The following is a 21,031-nucleotide window of genomic DNA, read 5'->3' as shown; positions in this document are numbered from 1 at the left end:
GTAGAATAAATTCCTACAAGTGGAACTGTTGGTGTAGGGGAGGAGAAACTTTTTTCTCTACCCTCCTAAATACTCTGGTTGGGACCCTGTAAATTAGACAAAAGACAGATTAACAAGAAAGAAACTACACAAGTTTATTAACACAAAAACAGGAATATTCAGTAATAACTCGAAAGGATGGTTAGCACTTGGCCTTATATAGCATCTTAACAAAAGAACAATAGATTTGTAGAGAAGGGATAATACAAAGGAAAAGGACTTTGAGTTTCTGGCAGATTGTGAGAAGGTAAATATTTGGGGGGTAACTATTGAATGGTAAGGGCTAATAAGTAGGTTTGCTATGTAGATTCCTCTGGTGCCTCTCTGGGCTGTTAAAGAGTCTAGAGTGATTAATCTGGTGGTTAACTTCTGTCTTGTGGTAGAGAGGGGAGGGAAGGCATTGTTAGAAATTTAGGTCCAGCTTTTAGGTAAGTTGGGGAGGGCAGATGACTTTTTTGTATCTGCTTTTTCTCTGTTGCCTTCAGCCCAAAATTATCCATATGATAAAGTGACCTATCTTGGGGTGGCTTTCTGCTAGCATTCACTGGCTCAAGTGGCTTATGTGTTTTAAATTTTGAGAGATACTGGCAAGTTGCCCTCCAAAGAGTTTTATCTATTTATAATTCCACTAATGATTTAATACATTGTTTTGTCAACATGCAGTTTAACATCTTTTTGGTTTGGAAAGAATTAAGCTGTGTTGGGAAGGAAAAATTTTCCTCTACCCTTTAAAGGTTCTTTCAGCTGGTCTAATAACTAAATTGACATGAGACAGATTAACAAGAGAAAGTCAAATTTAACTTTGTACATACAGGAACCCCACATACCTGAGAGTGTCAAAGACAGAAGGGTAAAATGAGGTGCACATGGCATCCTGGGCTAAGGAATGGAAAGGGGCCTGGGACTTCAAAGGAGAGGAGGGCAATTTACAGGACAATAAGAAGAGCAGATGTTTGGTAATTAGATGTTTGCCCTGCCATACAGATGGGTCACTCAGATAAAATTTATTTCTGCTAACAATTCTGATTCTGAGAAAGACCCCCAATTTAAATTCTTCTTTGTAGTTAAGGGAGGGGCAGAAGTTTCTCTTGAGTCTTCAGGGTCTTGATTGGCTTTTAGCTCAAAACAATCCACATGCCAAGGTGGCACATTTTAGGGAGGCTCATTTGGAACCCCTTCCGTCCCACCTTTGCAACTTCCCCAAGAAGTTTCACAGTCCAGAAGTTGAGTTTGGTAGTTTACTTTATCTCACTGAATCAGTGTCTTAGTCCTGCGAGTAAGTCAGTTCAGTTAAACAGTTGTGTCTCATTTCAGGAGGCAGTGATGCAGGTGGGTTTCCCAAGGTAGGCCTACGGTGCAAGCAGTCAGGTGTTTAACAAGAGGCATTTTTATGGAAATAAAAGAAAAATAGTAGTTAATTGGGGGCAGACTGTAATCCCAATTTCTGAATTCTGAAGGCAGGCAGCTGAGAATTTCTAGATGTCTGTCTCTAAGCATCTTCAGATGGAGTGAGGGCAGGTAGTGACAATCTCATAGATTTTCCTGGTTTGCAGTTTGTATGTCTTTGGTGATTGTTTTGAATGGCCATACAGCAGTAGGCACAAAGATTGTCCATACATGAGCTGTTGTGATTTCTCTGAAGTTTGTATCAAGTTGTTTAACTTTAGCTTGTATGGCTTTGGAAAAATGGCAGTTTTAGTTCTCAATGACTCCAAATCAGAAGGGTGGGAGAAAAATTGTAAACATTAGTTTGGAGAGTTGTAGCCAAATATTGGAGGAAATTAAAAGAATTCAGGACTCAGTCCAGTTTACAATAGTAGGGGACTTCAACACCCCACTTACACTAATGGATAGACCATACAGACAGAAAATTAATAAGGAAACACAAGCCTTAAATGACATTAATGACATTAGAACAGATAGACTTAATTGATGTTTATAGGACATTCCATCTGAAAGCAGCAGAACACACTTTCTTCTCAAGTGCACACGGAACATTCTCCAGGATAGATCACATCTTGGGTCACAAGTCAAGCCTTGATAAATTTAAGAAACTTGAAATCATATCAAGCATCTTTTCTGACCACAACACTATGAGATAAGAATAATTACAGAAAAAAAAAACTGTAAAATATACAAACATATGGAGGCTAAACTATATGTTACTAAAGAATCAGTGGATCACTGGAAAAATCAAAAAGGAAATCAAAAAATACCTAGAGACAAATGACAACGAAAACATGACAATCCAAAGACTATGGGACGTAGCAAAAGCAGTTCTAAGAGAGAAGTTTATAGCAATACAATCTTACCTCAAGACACAAGAAAAATCTCAAACAACCTATCCTTACACCTAAAGCAACTAGAGAAGGAAGAACAAACAAAACCCAAAGTTAGTAGAAGGAAAGAAGTCATAAAGATCAGAGCAGAAATAAATGAACTAGAGACAAAGAAAACAACAGCAAAGATCAACGAAACTAAAAGCTGGTTCTTTGAGAAGATAAATCAATAAACCTTTAGACAGACTTATCAAGAAAAAAAGGGAGAGGATTCAAATCAACAATTTTAGAAATGAAAAAGGGAAGTTACAACTGACACCACACAAATATAAAGGATCATAAGAGATTACTACAGGCAACTATATGCCAATAAAATGGACAACCTAGAAGAAATGGACAAATTCTTAAAAAGACACAACCTTCCAAGACTGAACCAGGAAGAAATAGAAAATATGAACAGACCAATCACAAGTACTGAAATTGAAACTGTGATTAAAAATCTTCCAAGAAACAAAAAGTCCAGGACCAGATGGCTTCACAGACGAATTCTATCAAACATTTAAAGAAGAGCTAACACCTATCCTTCTGAAACTCTTCCAAAAGATTGCTGAGGACCTCCCAAGTTCATTCAATGAGGCCACCATCACCCTGATACCAAAACCAGACAAAGATGTCACAAAAAAAGAAAACTACAGGCCAGTATCCCTGATGAACATAGATGCAAAAATCCTCAACAAAATACTAGCAAACAGAATCCAACAATACATTAAAAGGGTCATACACCAAGATCAAGTGGGATTTATCTCAGGGATGCAAGGATTCTTCAATATACACAAGTCAATCAATGTGATACACCACATTAACAAACTGAAGAATAGAAACCGTATGATCATTGCAATAGATGCAGAAAAAGCTTTTGACAAAGTTATGATAAAAGAAAAAAAAACCCTCCAGAAAGTGGGCTTAAAGGGAACCTTCCTCAACATAATAAAGACCGTATATGACAAACCTATAGCTAACATCATACTCAATGGTGAAAAGCTGAAAGCATTTCCTCTAAGATCAGGAACAAGACAAGGATGTCCATTCTCGCCACTTTTATTCAACAGTTTTGGAAGTCCTAGCCACGACTATCAGAGAAGAAAAAGAAATAAAAGGAATTCAAATTGGAAAAGAAGTAAAACTCTCACTGTTTGCAGATGACATGATACTATACATAGAAAATCATAAAGATGCTATTGGAAGACTATTAGAGCTCATCAACGAATTTGGTAAAGTTGCAGGATACAAAATTAATACACAGAAATCTCTTGTATTCCTATACACTAACAATGAAAGATCAGAAAGAGAGATTAAGGAAACAATCCCATTCACCATTTCATCACAAAGAATAAAATACCTAGAAATAAACCTACCTAAGGAGGCAAAAGACCTGTACTCAGAAAACTATAAGATACTGGTGAAATAAAAGATGACACAAACAGATGGAGAGATATACCATGTTTTGGGATTGGAAGAATGAATATTGTGAAAATGACTGTACTATCCAAAGCAATCTACAGATTCAGTGCAATCCCTATCAGACTACCAATGGCAGTTTTCACAGATTTAGAACAAAAAATTTTCCAATTTGTATGGAAACACAAAAGACCATAATAGCCAAAGCAATCCTGAGAAAGAAAAATGGAGCTGGAGGTATCAGGCTCCCTGACTTCAGACTATACTACAAAGCTACAGTCATCAAAACAGTATGGTACTGGCACAAAAATAGAAATATAGATCAGTGGAACAGGATAGAAAGTCCAGAGATAACCCCATGCACTTACAGTCACATAATCTATGACAAAAGAAGCAAGAATATACAATGGAGAAAAGACAGTCTCTTCAGTAAGTAGTGCTGGGAAAACTGGACAGCTACATGTAAAAGAATGAAATTGAACACACCCTAACACCATACACAAAAATAAACTCAGAATGGATTAAAGACCTAAATGTAAGGCTGGATACTGTAAAACTTTTAGAGGAAAACATAGGGAGGACACTCTCTGACATAAATCACAGCAAGATTTTTTTTTGATCCACCTCCTAGAATAATGAAAATAAAAACAAAAATAGACAAATGGAACCTAATTAAACTTAAAAGCGTTTGCACAGCAAAGGAAACCATAAACAAAACAAAAAGGCAACCCTCAGAATGGGAGAAAATATTTGCTAACGAAGCAACCAGCAAGGGATTAATCTTCAAAATATACAAAGAGCTCATGCAGCTCAATATCAAAAAAACAAATAACCCAATCAAAAAAGGGCAGAAGATCTAAATAGACATTTCTCCAGAGAAGACACACAGATGGCCAAAAAGCACACGAAAAGATGCTCAACAGGGGCTTCCCTGGTGGCGCAGTGGTTGAGAATCTGCCTGCTAATGCAGGGGACACGGGTTCGAGCCCTGGTCTGGGAGGATCCCACATGCCGCGGAGCAACTAGGCCCATGAGCCACAACTACTGAGCCTGCGGGTCTGGAGCCTGTGCTCCGCAACAAGAGAGGCCGCAATAGTGAGAGGCCTGCGCACCGCTATGAAGAGTGGCCCCCGCTTGCCACAACTAGAGAAACCCTCGCACAGAAACGAAGACCCAACACAGCAAAAATAAATAAATTAATAAACACCTACTCCCAACATCTAAAAAAAAAAAAAAGTAAGATTGATTAAAAAAAAGGCTGCTCAACATCACTAATTATTAGAGAAATGCAGATCAAAACTATAATGAGGTATCACCTCACACCAGTCAGAATGGCCATCATCAAAAAATCTACAAACAATAACTGCTGAAGAGGGTGTGGAGAAAAGGGAACCCAACTACACCGTTGGTGGGAATGCAAATTGGTACAGCCACTATGGAGAACAGTATGGACGTTCCTTAAAAAACTGAAAATAGAGCTACCATATAACCCAGCAATCCCACTTCTGGACATATATCTGGAGAAAACCATAATTTGAAAAGATACATGCACCCATAGGTACTCAGCCATAAAAAAGAACAAAATAATGCCATTTGCAACAACATGGATGGACCTAGAGATTATCATATTGAGTGAAATAACACAGACACAGAAAGACAAATATATCACTTATATGTGGAATCTAAAAAAAGGCTACAGGTGAACTTATCTACAAAACCAAAATAGAGTTACAGTTGTAGAAAATAAACTTATGGTTACTGGAGGCTAATGGGGGGGAGGGATAAATTGGAAGATTGGGATTGACATATACACACTACTATATATGAAATAGATAACTAATAAGGACCTTCTGTATAGCACAGGGAACTCTACTCAATACTCTGTAATGGTGTATGGGGCAGAGAATCTAAAAGAGTGTATATATGTATATGTATAACAGATTCACTTTTCTGTACACCTGAAACTAGCACAACATTGTAAATCAGTTATACCCCAATTAAGAAAAAAACAAAAACAGTATAGAATCTAATATTCACAAAGGTGTATTAATGAAACATAATTTTTTCTCTAAAATTACCTCCATTTTAACTAAAGGTAGCCAAAGTAAGAGTACCTTGTTTGCAAAATAAGTCTAAATTCAATAAACTTGTTCTGGTTATTTACATAAGTGTAGCAATAATAGCAATTGATCATATAGGCTCTTTTAAATCTGCTTTCCTAGAACTTTTTCAAAAGGAGTGTCAGTGCTTGCTTCATCAGCACATATACTGAAATTGAGATGATACAGAGAAGACTAGCATGGCCCCTGTGCAAGGATGACACGCAAATTCATGAAGTGTTCCATATTTTTTGTATGCATGTGGCTGATTCACTTTGTTGTACAACAGAAACTAACACAGCATTGTGAAGCAATTACCCTCCAATAAAGATGTATTTAAAAAAAAAAAGAATAGGTTATTACAAGAAAAAAAAAGGAGTCTCAGAAGGAATTTTAAAATATTACTTCTCAAGCCCAGGAAGCCAAGCCAAGAGCTTGTCATAAGACTCTCATGTAATACCTGTAGACTTGGGTGAATTCCTCCCTTCTTGAGGCCCCCCAAAATCCCAAGGTACCTGTACCTGCCAGGAAGTGACCTTCCTGACTCGTCTGGTAAGGCTGCTGTGAACCCTGTAAGCAAGTTACCAAGCTGTTTTTCCAGGGGGCTTTATTGTCTCTATAAAGTCAGTCTTAGTTCCTTAAAGCTGTTTGGTCATACCTGAGTCTATGGACATTCTCAAACATGACATTCCAGCCAAAGCCTTGGCAATACAACCAATGTTTCCAGTTGTATCCTGTTATAAGTAGAGCAGATTCCTTTTGAATTTATGCAAGTAACTATACTGCCATGTAAATAAGAATATTCACTACGAGTTTCCAAATTCTGGAAGGATCGGATAGGGAGAAAGAAATAAATGATTCAGTTCTGCTTCCAAAGGTATAATTTACCAAATTGCTGAAAGTCATAGTGAGCTTAAGAGGAAAGGTTTCCTTATATCTGAAAAACAAAACATTAGAGAACCATCATGAGAAGTCATAAAAATTATCATCCTTATTAGCTCATGTAGTCTCTTGTAATTAATTGTTGTTGATCTTCATCTTAGGTTAGCAGCTTTATGAATCAGTTTTCTATTAAAGTTTTAGTAATTTTTACCCAGTTCCATGTTATATAGATCCTAAACTTATCAAAAACCTGCATTCTGGAGTATTTCTCAGGTCTTTTCTGTGAATCTCCTTGAAGATGAAACAGTTTTACAGGAACATTTTTATAGGAACATTCTTGTAAAGCATCAGAGTACAACAGTAACTGTAAATAACAAATGATTTAAATATACGTTATTACAGATTTGATGAGAGTTCATTATAATGGAATTGACCAGGAAGTTTGGTTATTTCTGTGACATTCAACATTTTAGGATAGTAACTAGAATTATGGCTGATAACATAATACCAAGACACATCAGTAAGAATTTCTTATTATTTCAGGAGCAATTATGTTAATAACATAGATCTACACAAATGTAATGTAAGAAGGTTTTAGCATCACTTATTTGACGATGCTTACCACGTAATTTAACATACCAAATAAGCCTAGTTAATGTAGCATCTCTCTTTTTATAAGAAGAGCAAATCCTTTGAGATGTTTTAGGGGCCCTCTGAAAAATCCCAAATTTAGCGAGAGGTCAGAAGGACTTTAGTATTTGGTTTTGGGAAGTTTGTCAAAAATATTAAAAGGTTTGGACACTTGACTAAATAGGATTACAGATCGTTATGAAACAATACTTAATTATCTATTTGACCAAAGTGATAATACAAGATTACAAAGGCAAATACAAAAGGTTACACAGTTGAAAGCAAAATTTAGCTCTTTTAGTATTGAGGACTCAGTTTTCCTAAAGTAATCAAAGACCTGATCAAGACAAAATTAAAATACACAAAATCTTGGCTTTCTAGGCAGATTACTTAAAAGATAAAAAATCTTTCATAATCTCTTATCAGGAGATGACCAATAGTCCAACAGAACTTTGTCCTTTTAACAGATGAAAAAAATTAAGTTCCAGTTTTAAGTAAGGACACTGCTGATTTTTAAGCTTAATTTCATAACTCTTATAATAAAATTCATTATTTTAGCCTTCTTGACCACACAAGTTAAAACTCCCTCCCTCTCTCTCTCTCTCTCTCTCTCTCTCTCTCTCTCTCTCTCTCTCTCTCTAAGCAAAACCACATCTCCATATCTCATATTCTCCTTGGCCAAAAACATATCCTAGTTTTCTTGCATACAGAGTTGTTTCTCCTATTATTTCCTGTATATTGTATGTATAGGCTTAATTACATACATTAACTAGAATTTTTAATCCTTAGAAACCTTAATTTCTAGTGAGAAATAAGAATTAAGCAATTATGAACTATTAAACTGGCATTAGATTGTCAAATTTATGAATACATTTCATAATTTCTAGAAACATGTACCCTTTTAAATATTACAGTCTTTCATTGTGGCAGAAGACATGTTTGCTTCTCATACCCATTTTTTTTCTTTAGTTTCTCTGTAATAGAAATCCAAAAGTAGATAAACCTATGTTTAATAATTAATTTTTCTGTGTTTTATCTTATTTAGAAATGACCTAGATATTCAATGAATTTAACTTAACCATTATTTAACTTAATTTAGCAAAACTTTAAGGGTGTAAGTTACCAAGGAGATTTGGGAAACTCTTTAATCATAAAAGAAAGTTCTTTATTACTTTTTCATTACTAAAAAGTTCACCTAAATCTCTTACCTCATTTATATTTATTTAATTCATGTGTTCTTAACAGTCATGTTCAGGTTACCTACAAAAACTTTATCAGACCTTAGGCAATGTCAGTCATCATCCTGAGTTTTTTTTTTTGGCTGACAAATTTTGTAACAGATATCATGAACTTATTTGACTTTAAACCTAGGAAGAATGAAAGTATTATACTTAATGTTGATACCTCTAAAAGACATGCTTGTATTAATAAACCAACGAACTTAAACTAGCTCTTATTTACCAAAAATGATCATAGATCACAGGAACTTGAAAAAACATTTGAGTTAGTTTCTGATGTGTTTCTGAGATTTAAAAATACTTAATTTATAAAAGTTTGATTTTATGCTAATTACATAGTGCTCTTTTATAAGTGAATTTTGGCAATACCATTCAGAGGTTAAAAAAAAAAGTACCTTGTCTATAACATACATAGATAGACATACAATAAACATACAGATAGAAATGTAGATCTTATGAAAAAAATTTTTTGCCATGAATCAGGTATGACTACAAAACTCACTAGTCATAAATAACAGTTGGAATAAGTTAAGTTTATCTGCTCAGATGGCTAAAGCTTTTTTAGAAACAAATATCTGTGAGAAGGCACCTAAGATTTGTATTTGTCCTTGAACTAGATTTTGGGCAAGGGTGTTTCTATAGCACTGTGTATTTTTTAAAAGCCTCTGTTTCTGTTCTTTCCCTTCATTCTGAGGTATTGGGGATGGTCTGGATAAGAGTTCTCAGAGAGGTTACAAGCCGTTTTTAGTTAATAGGGGAGGTTTGGCGATGGGTGGAACTTGAATGGGCCTCTAGAGCAGCATTTCCAGTTTTGCAATGATTTGTCCTCAAAAGATTTGGGTTGTAACTTAAATGACGTCATAGGTTGATCCGCCCATCCACCTACATTATTCTCAATTTGCTTGTTTCTCTCTGGGTACATAGTTTTATTTTCACATAGGGGAGAAGGCATAAAAAATTTTCTATCAGGCTCTGAATATCAGCTATGGGCACAAGTTCAGTCACACCAGTTGCCCCCCATCTTATTTTCTGCCCATGTTATTATCCACTAATCTCAGAAAGTAATCCATTTACAGAAACTTTTAAGGATCCTCTCTACTTTAAGACATTCTTTTGAACTATGGTCCTTAGTTTGGCCTTTGGCTAAGGAATGAAAGATATCTAAAGAGGATCACCTGTAGCCTCAAGTGGTCTTACTTTAAAAGGTAACTGTTTAATAGTCTCTTCAGAGTGGAAAGGCAATTCAGATAGAGAATTAGTGAAACATGAGTACTCAGGAAAAGAAGGATAGAGGGGAACCCTAGGAGTAACGTTAGTCTCAGTGTCCTCCTGTTTTAGGTAGCTCCCATGTCTTCATTTTTTCATAAACCTTTTATAACAGATCTTTCAGTGAAGCTATTTTGGGGTTTTGAAGTCTTTTTGAGGCTCCTGCATACCAATTAAATAGGTATCCCATTCTATTTGATTTGGAAGCCCTTGCTTTTAAGTGCACTTTTTATTTTTCATTGAACTATAGTTGATTTACAATGTTGTATTAGTTTCAGGTGTACAGCAAAGTGTTTCATTTATATGTATATGTGTGTGTATATATATATATGTATACACACACATACACACACATATTCTTTTTCAGATTCTTTTCTATTATAGGTTATTACAAGATATTGAATATAGTTCCCTGTGCTATACAGTAAATCACTGTTGTTCATCTATGTTATATATAGTGGTGTCTATCTGTTAATCCCGTACTCCTAGTTTATCCCCCTCCCCTTTCCCCTTTGGTAACCGTAAGTTTGTTTCTATGTCTGTGAGTCTGTTTCTGTTTTGTAAATAAGTTCATTTGTATTACTTTTTAGATTCCACATATAAGTGATATCATATAATGTTTGTCTTTCTCTGTCTGACTTATTTCACTTAGTATGATAATCTTTAGATCCATCCATGTTGCTACATGTCAGTTGCATCATTTGCAAATATTTTCTCCCAATCTGTAGATTAAGTGCACTTTTTGAATTATCTTATCCAGTTGGATGATCCAATTCCTCATAATAGCCATTGTAATTCTAGGTTGTAATTCCCCTGAGTGCTGGCAGCAGTTTGGTAGGACCCTAGCCGCAAATGGAGTTCAACCCACATTTCTGCCCAGCCATATTTTGGAGTCCTCAGCCTGATGGTTACCAGGCCAAGTTCTCAGAACAGAAAACAAGCTTGGTAAGATGTTGGCCTTTTGAAAAAGATGTCTACAGCTTCCAGAACTGCAGTTCTTAGACATGAAATAGCAGGTGTGCCAGAAAATGGTGCATTTAACTCTTTGGATTCTTAGAAGGGGGAATTTATGTTGGATGTGGAGTTTAATTTCTCTTCTTTCGTTAAGGGAGTCCCTAAGGCTAGCTGTTATACTTCTTCCACTTAACTTTGTCTTTCAGTATGCAGTTGTTTAGGATAAGAGATCTCTCTCTGAAAGAAAAAAAGTTTTGTCTTCAAATATAGTCAATTTAATCTCAATAGTGACTCAAACCAATAAGCCTTCTTATTATGGCATAACCAGGGATGAGAGAGGTGTCCCATAAGAGAGTGCAAAAAGATGCAGCCCTTATAAGATTCAGAAAGTTCACTTCCAAAGATAGTCTAAAAAGTAAAGTCCTTCATTGAAAGCCATGAAGGTTGAGATGGCAAAGGCCCCTTATGGACTGGGACAAACTCCTTTGAGAACTGGCACAGGCAGTACAAAGAGATTTTCCAAACCCTAGTCTATTCAACTGGCCACCAGGTGCACCCTGGTAAGTGCACCTCCTGGATGGCAGAGACCAGAGAGAATATTTTCACTAGTCACAAAGCTAAGCTCTTAAGACATAGAACAAGAAAACAGTGACCATTTCTGGGAGGAAAAGGATCAACAAAACCCATGAGTACTCATACCAAATAACCAAGAGTTGCTAAACCGAAGGAACTAGTTCCATAAGTATTTTTTCCTGCTAATCTAAATTGAGAAAGGGAGAAAACGAGACTTTCACCACCATTCTTCCACCAGACTCTGCAGGTAGAGATCCGGGTGTCTGATGTGGTAAGAATTCTTACCTTTTGTTGGCTCATGTCAGAGGTCCCAGAATCTTCCTACTTCAGCAGCTTGGGAATGAGTAGTGCCCAACCGGGTGGGATCTCCTGGCTGGCTCGCCAAAAGTGTTGGAAAGGAAAAATTTTCCTCTACTCTTGAAAGGTTTTTTAGACTGGTCTAATAATCAAATTGATGTGACACAGATTAATAGGAGAAAATAAAATAAAATTTTGTACATACAGGAAACTCACATACATGAGAGGTTCAAAGACAGGTAAAGTGAGGTACAGTTGTCACTCAGTATCTACAGGGGATTGGTTCTAGGACTTATTGCAGATGCCAAAATCCTTGAATGTTCATCTCAGTCGGCCCTCCATATCTGCAGATTTCTCATCTGTGGATTCTGCCAACTGAGAATCATAAACATAGTACATGATCCAAAATTGTTTGAATCTGTGGGTGTGGAACTGGCAGGTACAGGTATATTTATTGAAGAAAATCCATGTATAGGTGACTCGTGGTTCAAACCTGGGTTGCTCAAGGGTCAACTGTATATATGCTATCCTGAGCTAAGGAGGAGTGGAAAAGGGTCTGTGACATCAAAGAGGGGAAGGACATTTCACAGGATAATAAGAACAGATGTTTGGTAATTAGATGTTTGCCCTGCCATACAGATGGGTCACTCAGATAAAATTTATTTCTGCTAATAATTCTAATTCTGGGAAAGACCCCCAATTTAAATTCTTCTTGGTAGTTAAGTGAGGGGCAAAAGTTTCTCTTGAGTCCACAGGATCTCTATTGCCTTTTAGCTCAAAATAATCCATATGCCAAGGTGACACATTTTGGGGAGGCTTGCTCTGAACCACTTCAACAGGATAAGTGAAAATGTCCAAGTATGTTTAGTTTTTATAGGCGAGTACTTTCCACATTGTTGAAAATAACAAGAACAAATGAGGCATACAGGTATGCTAAACAATTTACATTAATTTCACTTCTGACTATAGTCCTAAAAGGAGAAAATCTTTTTCTTTTGAAACACTAAATTGTAGAGCTGATGAAATACCCCTTAGAGATTCTCTATCTCCCAGTTTCCCAACACTACCCCCGCCGCAACAAAAACAGTCAAGAGAGGGAGATAATTTGCTCCAGATTATCCAGCTGATTACTGGTAGAGCTAGAACTAGGAAGCTTTCTAAAATTACTACACTACACTTGGTCATTGCACAAATGTGAATTCCTCAAAATGACTTTTCTGTTCTAAACTATTACAAAAAAAAATCTGTTAGATTTTATTCAAAGTTTGATCCTTGAAACTAGGTTTAGTAAACTTTGACAATAAGTTATTTTTCAGTTCTTTATTTGAATTTTAGTTTTTAAACAATACATTTATGATACCCAAAGAATAACTATTGGTTATGCTAGAACTAAGTTAGTTTAATAAACAGTCCAGTTTTACTTTCTGAACATTGCTTTCTTACTCAGTTCTGCATTAGTGTACTTACTTAGGAGAGCACATGACTTGCTTTGGTTTCTGAGAAGATTCATCTTGATATCTCCCCTTAAGAGAAATTTTGGAGAGTACTTTAATACTGTTGAAAATTATAAGATAATAACAGATTAGGTGTACAGATGTGCTGAACAATTTAAATTACTTTTGAACAGAGTCCTAAAAGGAGAAAACATTTTTCAAATACAAATCTTAAATTCAAAAAGCTAAAGGAAAATACATATCTAAACTTTATGTTTCAAATACTATTGCCAAAGAATCTATCTGGGCAAAGAGACTAAGAATAAGCAGAATAGACTTTAAAAGACCAATAGCACCTTGCTAGCACATTGCTAATAAGGACTAATAGGTACTTAAACTGATGAAAGTGATTCAGACAACAACGTATTAATCCCCTACTGTGCCCTGTTTTTAGCTGTTAATAGACATTAGCCTTTTAAAGAAAGACTAACACTATTATATTCATTTTCTAAGCTTTTGATACATCAGTGAACTGTAATAGCCACTTGCTATATTTGATCTTATAGCTCAGTGCATTTTCCAGAATACTTTTGAGAATGCTAACTGCTCTGAAAGTTTAGAGTCTATGTACTCTTTAAGAATGCTTGATTGGGGTTGACATATATACACTAATATGTGTACAATGGATAACTAATAAGAATCTGCTGTATAAAAAGTGAATAAAATTCAAAATAAATTCTTAGTGTAATAAGAAATTATTTTATATTACATTTTGATTATTGTAACCAAAATATTTTATAGAAGTCATATGGGAGTAATAAATGCTGATATATTTTTTGCTGACAAAGAGAACATTATATATAGTAAAAGTGATCATTTTAAGATAGTTTTTAACATAATAAGGCCAGATATTTTTCAGAAAATTTCCAGTAGTATTATATCTGTGAAATTATAAGTATTATAAATAGTTGGTTATTTTCCAGAAATAAATCTTATTCTTAAAGATTTGGTCTATATGTATATGTATTTATATATAAGGAAGAATTTAAAAAATGTAATTTCCTTTAAAATATAAGTAAACTTTAACGCTGACTTCCTATGAATTAGAATAATAAAGTTTTGTTTAGGTGCATTGCTTTTAATAGTACTTCTTTAGAGAAGAGATTAGAAAATAGTTCTTGGATGTTTTATGTTTCATGCTTCATAGTAATTCCAAATACAAAGCTAATAGAGATTTGAGTTGGTTTTCAAAACAGTTTTATCTTGAAGAAGCTGATTGCATGATATAAGTAAATGTTGAAGAATGTATTGACTGGGTTAAATAATGTTGCGATGTATGTAATCTGGATAAATTAAGACTTCACCAAAAATTGGGGCCTTTCATAATTCTTTAAAGTGAAAACAAAAGCATAGTACCTAATTTGTGGTCTGGATGGTACATTTTTGTTTTGTTTTGTTTCGTTTTTTTGCGGTACGCAGGCCTCTCACTGTTGTGGCCTCTCCTGTTGTGGAGCACAGGCTCCGGACATGCAGGCTCAGCGGCCATGGCTCACGGGCCCAACTGCTCCACAGCATGTGGGACCCTTCTGGACCGGGAAACAAACCCGTGTTCCCTGCATCGGCAGGTGGACTCTCAACCACTGCGACACCAGGGAAGCCCCTGGATGGTACATTTTTTTGTGACCACAGGAATGAATGATATATATGCAAAGTGAATTTCTATTATTTCTCATGCCAGCTCAAAACCAAGAAAAAAAATGAAACATATTTATGAGAGTTTGCTTTTTACAGTTTGTGGATTTATTATTATGACTACCAAGTTAATATCTGAAAGTAGGTTTAGGCATAGGAGTTAAGTTTATTACTGAAGGTTGTATTGGGGCATAGTTTTTTTGCTAGGAATAGTTTTTTTTTGTAAAGGTCAAGTGCATATTATTAATACCAATCAATTCTTTCTTCTGGAATAGATGTTTTCTGTAAAAGTAAAATAAGGTAAATCCTTTTTTTCCATCTTATTTTTGAAATGTATTCTCCAGTTTAATGTTCCACTTGGCTGAAATTTTGGTTTCATAAATTAGAAATATTGAAATAGGTCTTGAGTGGCAAGTTTGAGATGCTTCTAAAGGCTGAAATTCTCTGTTGGGAACCAAGTGGACAAAAACCATTCACTCTTCGGGACTTCCCTGGTGGCACAATGGTTAAGAATCCACCTGCCAGTGCAGGGGACACGGGTTCGGTTCCTGATCGGGGAAGATCCCATATGCTGCAGAGCAGCCAAGCCCATGCGCCATAACTACTGAGCCTGCGCTCTAGAACCTGCTGGCCAGAACTACTAAGTGCGCATGCTGCAACTGCTGAGGCCAGCATGCCTAGAGCCCATGCTCTGCAACAAGAGAAGCCCGCACACCACAACGAAGAGTAACCCCCACTCGCCGCAACTAGAGAAAGCCCTCGCGCAGCAGCAAAGACCCAATGCAGCCAAAACAAAAAAAACCCATTCACTCTTCATATGCAGGTTTTACTACCATTGGAACAAGAGGTGGCCAGTAAATTTGAAGACATCAACAGCCAGTTCTTTCCCTAGCAGCAGGCATATAGAAGCTTACCTTTCTTGCAGTTTTAACTGGCTGCTACAGCCCTTGAAAGTCCCTTTCTTCTCATGAGAAAAATATTTTCCAATAAACAGATTTGAGCAGTTTTGGGGAGAGAAGATGTGAGAATTGATAACTGGAACCACTCTGTCAGGTACTAATACTATTGCCAATCTGGACTGTCATAAATTTTCCCAGTTCTGAGGATTCCTTCATTGGATTTATTTCAGTAGCTATTTATTGAACATGTACTATGTGCACGGCTCTATGCTAAACATTAACCACTGTTCACCAGAACTTTGTTATGCAATTTTTGCCAAAATCAACTTCTCACACCATCACCAGTTTTCACTTGAATGAACATTCATAAGTGCTGTTTAACACATAACGCATGATATATCGTAGCTTAACATCACATAATATCAGATGTTCAGGTTTATACTCATTGTGAAAATTCAGACCAGTGTCTTCCTTATTTGATGTATAAAATTGTGAAATTAGTGATACTTCATTTAGAATACAGTGCTACTGCCCTTAGATAAACTAAGTTTGTGACCTAAATTAAATTCATTTTAGTAGGAAGGACAGTATTTTGAATTAAAATAAGTATTATAGCATTGCTCTGAATTACAAATAAATATTAAAGTACTACCTTAAACCCAATGAGTGATGAGAAAAACGCTGAAAAGGGAAAGGCAGACATATATCACTTTTAAAATTGACTTGCTGAATACTAATGTTTTTTGCTTCTAAAATTTCTTCTCACTACCTCCTGCTCCCATCTTTAGCTTCCCTTTGCTTCTTTTGACAACCTAAAAGGTCATGGGAACAGCAATGTTGATATTTTTTGAGCTTTCACTATGTGTCATACATAGCTAAGCATTTCATGTATGTGTCACTTCACCCTCATAATCTGTACATGAAATAATTGCAGTGAGCCCCATTTTACAGATGAAGAAATTGAGTTTAAATAATTTTCCCAAAGATAAACAGCTAGGAAGTGGTAGAGCCAGGATGAGATCACCTGTTGAGTACCACCAGTGCACCGACTTATACCTTTATTTTACTTTGACAAATTTGTAAAAGTGACGAGACCATGTGAGGTCATTGGATATGAAAGATGAATATCACCTTCTGTTTTATAGGAGCTTATGGTTTCAGAGAAAGACAAAGGCCTTGTGAGTAAGGTCAGAATGCTTCATGAACCCAGACCAGGTTATGACAAACTGCATCTAGGACAGAGTTTTTCAACCTTTACACTTTTGACATTTTGCCCTGGGTAATTCTTTGTTGGGGACTGGGCGAAGGCTTTCCTTTATATTGTAGGGTGTTTAGCAGTAAGCCTGGCCTCTACCCACGAGATGTCAGTAGCTCACCTTCCCTCTCCACCCCTCCCCCCAACACACACATGCACACACACTTGTGGCAACCAAAATGGTCTCCAGACATTGTCAAATGCTCCACTGGTAGGTAGGGAATAAAATTGTCCTTGTTGAGAACCAGTGCTCTAGGGTTAGAGGAGGCTTATGACAACTGACATTTGAGTGGGATCTTGCAGAAGTCACATTCTAGATAGAACTATATGTATAAAAGCATGGAGGTGTGAATCAGTATATTATATTCAGGGGTGAGTAAAAACGTGTGTGATGGCTGGAGCATCTAGGGTATGTGGGTACTGAGGAGATAGTAAGAGAATGGTTGATAAAATAATTTAGGATACAGTTGTGTATGTCATACTAAGAAGTCTAGATTTGTAGGTGAGTGACAGTCTGACTAATCCACACAGTATTTAATTGCCTCTTTGCTTCTCTGGATCTTTCCATTAGAGTGTATGTTCTCTGAGGGCAGAGACCGTGTTGCTCTTTTTTCACCATTATATCCCTAGTGCCTATCATGATATTTGGGACAACTTGTAAAGTAGGAAGGACAAAAATAGAGAATTTATAGATGTGAAAATCAGAAGAGGTTGTGGTAGCCGTGAGAATGGAACTTGAAGACTTCCACATGCAGGGAGTATAATTAACCAAGGGCCCCTGCTACTGGACTGTGAAATCTGTTACTACATTTTTCCCAAAGCCTTGCTTCCCATGAGCTGCTGACAGCTAGTGGCAGACAGACCTTTTCCTGAGGGACATGGGATTCCCGTAACAGCCACCTTTGGCCTGAGGACTCCCCAGTGGCCTTGCCAAACCTTCCTAAAACTGTATGGCAGTCTAGGATGCTTCCTTCTAACCTGTCCTCACTCTTTCTTTCATTCAGGCTCAGACTTGCATCATGGTCTGATGACCCTCCCAGCCTTCTCCAGCTCCCTTCCCATTTGCTGTCTCATGGATATTTGCACTGACAGAATCCTCGCAAGTTTTATCCCATCTTAGTGTCTGCTTCTCCAAGGACCTGGCTAACAGAAATTAAGTGACTTTCAAAAGGGTACACAGATATTAAGAGGCAAAATAGAGGCTCTCCAATCTAGGGTTTAGGTTTCTTAGTCCATGCCTCTAACCGTTAACATGCTATCCTTTAGTAAGGCAATAACTTTTGACTCTGGCATTTATTTTTCCTAGCTAGTCTTTTGAGTCTAATGGTGTGATTAAATACCTTAATTCTGTAGTTGATTATCAAATCTTTAAGAACTCTGATAGTTATTCCAGGTCTCAGACCAATTAATTTTCCAGCTATTATTTGTCATGTTGCTAGAAAATGGCATGGAAGTGGAGGAAAATACAATAGACAGTTTATGTTTTGTTAAGGAATGTGTTCCAAGATCTTTTCAAATCCCCCACATTTGCAAACGCAGTAATTTTCTTAGATTCCTTTACTTACTGTTATCACTGCCAATAGCAATTGACTTTCTTTTCTGGCTCTTTTTCCTCAAAGAAACAAAATGGGTTTTTGTTGGTTTGTGGTTAGTTCATTTACTAGAGTTATATCACACACACAGACAAAAGAAAGAACAGAACAGCTACGCTGAGATTGGATTCTGGACAGTTGTCAGACTCATTCACCATATTGGTGACTTGTTCCTGAATACCACAGCTCATAACCATAACTGTATTTCAGCAAAATTAAAATTCTATTACATGAACATTTTGGGGTATTTACTGAGAGTTAAGTCCTCAAATGTTAAGTCCCCAAATGTCTTCTGTATTTTCTTGGAGACCAATGACATATAGGGAAAAAAATCATTGAGGACCTTTTACAGAAATAACTTAGTTTATTTTCTTTTCTTTAGAATATAAAATGTTGACATTACCTGATTTTTGTTTAAAGGTCTTAGAAATATGAAACAGTTTACTAAATAGAATAAATATTAAAATTTTTCTACACTTTAATTTTATGACCAGCAAGGTTGGGAGAAGAAGGGGAGAGATCAGTGAGAGATATGTAGATGGAAGAGACATAAGACAACAGAAAGATGGGGAATAAGGGGTAGAAAGAAGGAGTAAATATTTGCTTTGGGCTCTGGGCCTCAGGTAACATTTCACTTATTCTATCCATGAAGGGACTTAAGCTCCTTGAGAGTGACACAACATGCTTTATTCTCTTTGCAGTCTTCAGAATGCAGGATGGTGCCTTGAACTTAGTAGTTACTCAAAAAGTGTTTGATTCATAGCTGAATGACAGGCTGATGAATCAGTGCTCAGTTCTTCAAATATTTCTAATCCATAATTGTTAGAGAGAGTACTGATTGGGATAACTAGAGTGGCCTCTCAGGGTAGAAAGTATTCCCTGAACTTTATCAGCAGCAGCCTGAGGAGTAAAGGAAGTTTAGCCAAGGGTTAAATCCAGGCTCAAGCTAACTTCCCTAGTCTATGTTTTTAGGATTGGTAAATATATCAATTATTTAATATAAAATCTCCCTTCAGCCCTTTTCTAAATATGCAGTTTCCTCTGACTAGAACATTCCCCAGCATACTGCTTTGAATAATACTTACTTAGTCCTCAATTTTTAGGTCTCTTCTTAATCATTACTTCTTTCCTGAAGTCTTCCCTGGCTAATGACAGAATCACATGCTCTTTGTGTCCCAAGCGCCATCAAACCTAGAGATTTACATGCATCTTTATTCTTACTGTACTCATTACTTCCTCTTAGAATCAAAGATCTTAACCTTTTATTTAAAAGCATCATTCTATCTGTGTACGAATCCCATCCCTTTGTTAAGTGTTTGTCTTTTCTCTTTAATCTCTTTTCAAGTTTATTCCCAAAAGTATTCAAACATGCTGAAGTCACTAATATCTTAAAGAATCAACAGCAAAAAACCCTTTATCTCATTTCCCTCCCTAGGAGCCAGACTTCTCGAAAGAGTTCATCAGCAGTGAAACAAAGGTCACTCATAATATCTAACAGTCTTTATCTTTACTTACTAGCAGCCGTTGACAGAATTACTTTCCCCTCCTTGAAAAGCTTTCTATCCTACTTTCTTTCCTTGGCTACAGTGATACTGCAGTACTCTGGTTTCCCTTCTTTACTTCCCTTCAGAAGACCAGTACTCTGGTCTTCCCCTCTTTACTCCTTCTCAGTCTTATTTTTGTTTTTTTCTTCCTTTGTTATTTATGTAACAGAAATTGATTGAGCCACTGATATATGACATATACTGTCTGCATGACAGGGATATAGTGGTAAATAAGACAGAAAATTTCTCATCACAATAAAAAAATTTTTGTAACTCTGTATGGTGATGGGCATTGTGGGGATCATTTTGCAATACATATAAATGTCGAATCGTTATGTTGTACACCCGAACTAATATAATGATATTATATGTCAGTTATACACCAATTTTAACAAAAGACAGTTGTGTCAATACTTCTTGCATTAGTGTAGCTTACCCTCTCTCAAATGTTCTCTGGGGCTCTACCTGGGGCTTTTTTCCCTTTTCACTTTGTAAACACTCCAATGAGCAGCCTCCTTCACTCCTATGACCCCAGTTACATCAGTATGTTCCTGATTCCCTCATATATATCTTCCTTTTGAACTCTAGGTCTGGGTACTTCTGGACATTTCCACTTTAATGTCACATAGGCACCTCCAGTATAATAAGGTCCTAATTTTATATTTTCTCTTTCCCACACTCTTCCTGGTCTCCTTATCTCAGGCACTGGCACTACCACACCACCATCTGCCCAGTTACCTTTGGATTCTCCAGCTCCCTTATCTTCCCACATCCATTATTCACTCTGGTTAAAATAATCAATTTTATTTATATCTCTTCATTCCCACAGCTACCACTCTTGAGTAGACCACAACCATTTTTCTCCTGTATTACAATCACACTCCCCTTATCTGCGTGGCCC

The 21,031-nt window shown here is 36.4% G+C and overlaps 1 protein-coding gene and 1 non-coding gene across 3 annotated transcripts in view; both read left to right on the top strand.

The window, feature by feature from the left end:
• The window catches only part of TBCA (tubulin folding cofactor A), a 98,431-nt gene that overhangs the window by 23,942 nt on the left and 53,458 nt on the right, over positions 1 to 21,031 (top strand). The gene's annotated exons all lie outside the window — the stretch shown is intronic.
• Positions 6,021 to 6,127, top strand: LOC117312069 (U6 spliceosomal RNA). Its single transcript, XR_004526237.1, has one exon. It is a non-coding gene; the product is annotated as a U6 spliceosomal RNA (small nuclear RNA).

The sequence above is a fragment of the Tursiops truncatus genome, chromosome 3, assembly GCF_011762595.2.
Source record: "Tursiops truncatus isolate mTurTru1 chromosome 3, mTurTru1.mat.Y, whole genome shotgun sequence".
Classification (NCBI taxonomy): Eukaryota; Metazoa; Chordata; class Mammalia; order Artiodactyla; family Delphinidae; genus Tursiops; species Tursiops truncatus.
Note: the sequence above shows the minus strand (reverse complement) of the source record. Positions and strands in the feature narration are given on the sequence as shown.